The sequence below is a fragment of the Argentina silus genome (genome assembly GCF_951799395.1).
Source record: "Argentina silus genome assembly, chromosome: 2".
NCBI classification, from domain to species: Eukaryota; Metazoa; Chordata; class Actinopteri; order Argentiniformes; family Argentinidae; genus Argentina; species Argentina silus.
Window position 1 is genome coordinate 34,467,831 of NC_139656.1, and position 5,000 is coordinate 34,472,830.

Consider the following 5,000-nt stretch of genomic DNA (forward strand, 5'->3'; position numbering starts at 1 on the left):
CCCTCCCTCCCTCCCTCCCTCTCTCTCTCTCTCTCCCTCTCTCTCTCTCCCTCTCTCTCTCTCTCCCGGCCCCGTTATGAAATATGAAACAGCTCTCAGTCACCAGGCAGGAAGGTGCCGTCTGACTCTCCTCCCTGGAGTATCAAATATTCATCTCCAGGTTGTTGAGTGGAATGTGAGGGTCTTTCAGGGCCGTGTGGTTGGGTTAGGGTTAGGGTTAGGGTTAGGGTTAGGGTTAGGGTTAGGAACAAACCTGGAGGTGTTTACTGAACATCGGATCAGAGACCTGGGTTATGCTGTGCCTCCCCTTGTGCTACAGACACACACATACACACACACACACACACACACACACAGACATAGACACACACACACACAGACATGCACACACACACGCACACGCACAGACACAGACACAGACACGCACACATGCACACGCACACAGGCACAGACACAGACACAGACACAGACACAGACACAGACAGACACACACACAGACATGCGCGCGTACGTACGCACACACATACACGTCACACACACACATACACATACACAGGCATATGCACACACACACACACACACACACACACACACCTAACCTCCTCTACCTTCCCCCTCCAACTCCAGTACGTGACATGGAGGGAGAACATCTATTCAGACAACTCCTCTCTCCTCACGAAGCTGACCTGGCAGAAGCTGTAGAGACGACTCAACTTCCTGTGTTCACATCTGTGTGTCTGCGTGAGGGGGGGGGGGCGGGGAGGGGGGTTAGGGTTTGGGCTGGTCTGTGTTTGTGGGGGGGGGGGGGGGGTAGGGCTGGTCTGTGTTTGTGGGGGGGGGGTAGGGCTGGTCTGTGTGTGTGGGGGGGGGGGGGTAGGGCTGGTCTGTGTTTGTGGGGGGGGGGGGTAGGGCTGGTCTGTGTGTGTGGGGAGGGGTTAGGGTTAGGGCTGGTCTGTGTGAGGGAGGGTTAGGGTTAGGGCTGGTCTGTGTGAGGGAGGGTTAGGGTTAGAGCTGATCTGTGAGGGGGGGGTAGGGTTATGGCTGGTCTGTGGGGGGGGGTTAAGGTTAGGGCTGGTCTGTGTGTGGGGGAGTTAGGGTTAGGGCTGTTCTGTGTGAGGGGGGGGTTAGGGTTGGGGCTGGTCTGTGTGAGGGGGGGTTAGAGTTAGGGCTGGTCTGTGTGGGGGGGGGTAGGGTTAGGGTTAGGGTAAGGGTTAGGGTTAGGGTTAGGGCTGGTCTGTGTGGGGGGGGTTAGGGTTCGGGTTAGGGTTAGGGCTGGTCTGTGTGAGGTTCCTGTCTGTGTGTGTACGTTTTCTTGTTCAGTTAACTTGTGTTGATTAGTCTTAAACTTGGCTGTCTTTTGTCTCTATTAAAGTTAATTTATACATTTTCAAGTATTCACTTAGAGACCAAATAATTTAGAAACGGTTACCAGAAAAAAACGCTATTTAATCAGAAACGAAAACATCCAAGAAACCGTACGCTCATGTCACGCTTACATCAGCTATTCCTGGCTTCAGCTGGGAGTTCACAGATTACATCCTGATGAAACCGCTTTGCCTTCCTCTGGGGCTCAGTTGGTAGAGCATGACGCTAACAATGCTTAGGTTGTGGGTTTGATTCCCGCTGGGACCATATATACTGAAACATGTATGCACTCATTGCAATGAAAGTGTCAGCTGAATGGCATGTATATATTAACTGGTCCCTGCCTGGCTGTCCATCGCTACGGTAACAGCCTCGGGGAGACGGTGCTTGTCTGGCTATCGCTACGGTAACAGCCTCGGGGAGACGGTGCTTGTCTGGCCATTGCTACGGTAACAGCCTAAGACTCTACAGTCTGAGACTCCTCCATCTCACAGGACCTGTACTGCCCTCTGGTGGTCAGAGTGGGACACGGAGGAGAGGGGACATCTGAAAGTCCAACAGTACAGGGTGTCTGTGGTGAAACACACACCCACTACACAACACACAACACACAACACACACACACACACACACACACACACACACACACACACACACACACACACACAGACAGACAGACACACACACACACCCACTACACAACACACAACACACAACGCACAACCACCTGCCTGGTAGGGTGGAGTAGAACATCATATCATGTCTCACTGTTATTATTGCGTTTCTTATCCGGTATCAATATCACACAGGGTCACTGAGCAGTGAGACCTCCAAACCCCAAACCCTGGGTAGAGGGGCTCAGTGAACGTGGAGTGGAATGTGTGCAGGAGGGTCAGTGTGTCAGAGGAGACGCGGTAGAAGGACAGAAGTGCCGGCCGGCCAGCCCAGATACACTCCTACTCTGTGGGAGCCTGAGGAGGGGACAGGTATGACAGCGTCTGTATTATTGTGCCTTGCATTATAACTGTTATTAGAGCACCACAGACTCCAGGGCTCCCATCACACAGCCATCCTCCTCTCCTCTCCTGCTGATTCCTTTATATGTCACTCCTATATCAGCCCTCTGCCCGCTCCACTCTGCCTCCCAGTAACAGCCCTCTGCCCGCTCCACTCTGCCTCCCAGTAACAGCCCTCTGCCCGCTCCACTCTGCCTCCCAGTAACAGCCCTCTGCCCACTCCACTCTGCCTCCCAGTAACAGCCCTCTGCCCGCTCCACTCTGCCTCCCAGTAACAGCCCTCTGCCCGCTCCACTCTGCCTCCCAGTAACAGCGCCCAGTCAGACCCTCTCCACACAGCACCTGGCCAGTCCTCAAACCTCTCTGGGTGATCAGGATACGGCTGATCCTCCCACCCATCAGTCACCTTTCTGTTCTCCTCAGACAGAGAGGCATCTGTGTGCTGTGTTTGGGTCCGGTGTGAGCTCACAGGCATCTGATTGAGAAGGCACAATGAATCATCAAATCATTACAACTGAATATTTCAAAGCATTAACAATGTGATTATGGTGACATTCTTATTTCCACTAAATATTGCTAGTTAATCTAAAGATTTCTCCAGGGATAATTCACATTTACTTGTATTTCCTAACCCTAGAGACCTCTTCACCCCCACTACCCCCCTATACTAACCCTAACCCTAGAGACCTCTTCACCCCCACTACCCCCCTGTACTAACCCTAACCCCAACCCTAGAGACCTCTTCACCCCCACTACCCCCCTATACTAACCCTAACCCTAGAGACCTCTTCACCCCCATTACCCCCCAGTACTAACCCTAACCCTAACCCTAGAGACCTCTTCACCCCCACTACCCCCCTGTACTAACCCCAACCCTAGAGACCTCTTCACCCCCATTACCCCCCTGTACTAACCCTAACCCTAACCCTAGAGACCTCTTCACCCCCACTACCCCCCTGTACTAACCCTAACCCTAACCCTAGAGACCTCTTCACCCCCACTAACCCCCTATACTAACCCTAACCCTAGAGACCTCTTCACCCCCATTACCCCCCTGTACTAACCCTAACCCTAACCCTAGAGACCTCTTCACCCCCACTACCCCCCTATACTAACCCTAACCCTAGAGACCTCTTCACCCCCATTACCCCCCTGTACTAACCCTAACCCTAACTCTAGAGACCTCTTCACCCCCACTACCCCCCTGTACTAACCCTAACCCTAGAGACCTCTTCACCCCCATTACCCCCCTGTACTAACCCTAACCCTAGAGACCTCTTCACCCCCACTACCCCCCTGTACAAATTTTTCTCCTGTTAAATAAATAAAAAATAAATAAAAAAATCTCTTCTTCTAGCATTGTGACTGCCAATGGCTCCTTGTCTGAGCATTGATTACTTTATCTTATGATGACTGATGTTCAGATGATTCACTTACTTAAACAAATGTATTTGCTGTAAATCGCTTTGGATAAAGGCGTCTGCTAAATGCCATAAATGTAAATGTAAAATTAACACGCAGACTCTTATGACAAGTGTCATGGGACCTTTAACAAAACTGGTGCTCTGTCTGAGCTGTACTGCATTCTTCAGTAATATATACATGCCATTTAGCTGACGCTTTTATCCAAAGTGGCTTACATTGCAGTGAGTTCATACATTTCAGTATATATGGTCCCAGCAGGAATCAAACCCACAACCTAAGCGTTGTTAGCGCCATGCTCTACCAACCGAGCCACAGAGCCACAGAATATGACAGTCCTATTCTCTACAGCGTTGGTGACTTACATTTGATTAGCCCAGGTTTGAGTCTGCACTCTCCACCATGGTCCTCACTATATTAACCACAGAAGAACCCACAGTGGTTGAATGACACACTCACAACCATGTGGGAAAAATATACTGTGCATTAATCACATTGATACTTCCAGCCACATATTCAGCCTTTACCTGAGAAGAACTATTATTTTATTTTTTTTCTACAGCCCAAAGGACCTCACCTCAGTGTCTGTAGTTTACAGTGTGGACTCCCCAGTCCAGCAGACAGCAGCTTCACCCCCCCGTCACCAAGATCATTATTACTGAGGTCCAGCTCTCTCAGGTGGCAGGAGTCTGAGCTGAGAGCTGAGGCCAACGCTTCACAGCATCTCTCTCTGAGGTCACATCCATTCAGCCTGAATGAGGAATACAAATAAGTACAAACAGCTAAAAGACCCTTTTGCCTCACACTTTAAATACAGTTTTTAAGGGTTTGTGATACTGAGGAATTTGTTGTTGCATTACTTATGACCAATTACTCACCAATGACATTTCTTGAATGTATGTTGATACTGTGGCTGGGGTTATGGATTCTATATGTCTGACCTCATGCTCATCACTGACCCCTCCCCGGCCCCATCGATCATGTGCAGCTCCGTGTAGATGTTGTCTAACATCATTATACCCTATTGTAATTATCCTGATCACTCATTATCACTATTGCTAACTTAGAGATTACTTTTAGGGTTAGGGTTAGTTTTTGTTTTTTTCTCACTTTGATGCTCAAATTAAATGTAGGTGCTCAACTTTCAAAACCCTTTACGCCCTATAGTCAAATGGTTCCTTGCACGAGAGAGAGAGA

At 49.9% G+C, this 5,000-nt stretch overlaps 1 protein-coding gene across 1 annotated transcript in view; it reads right to left on the reverse strand.

The window, feature by feature from the left end:
- Positions 1-5,000, reverse strand: part of trpc5b (transient receptor potential cation channel, subfamily C, member 5b) — a gene marked incomplete at both ends in the record, with an annotated part of 16,579 nt that overhangs the window by 10,467 nt on the left and 1,112 nt on the right.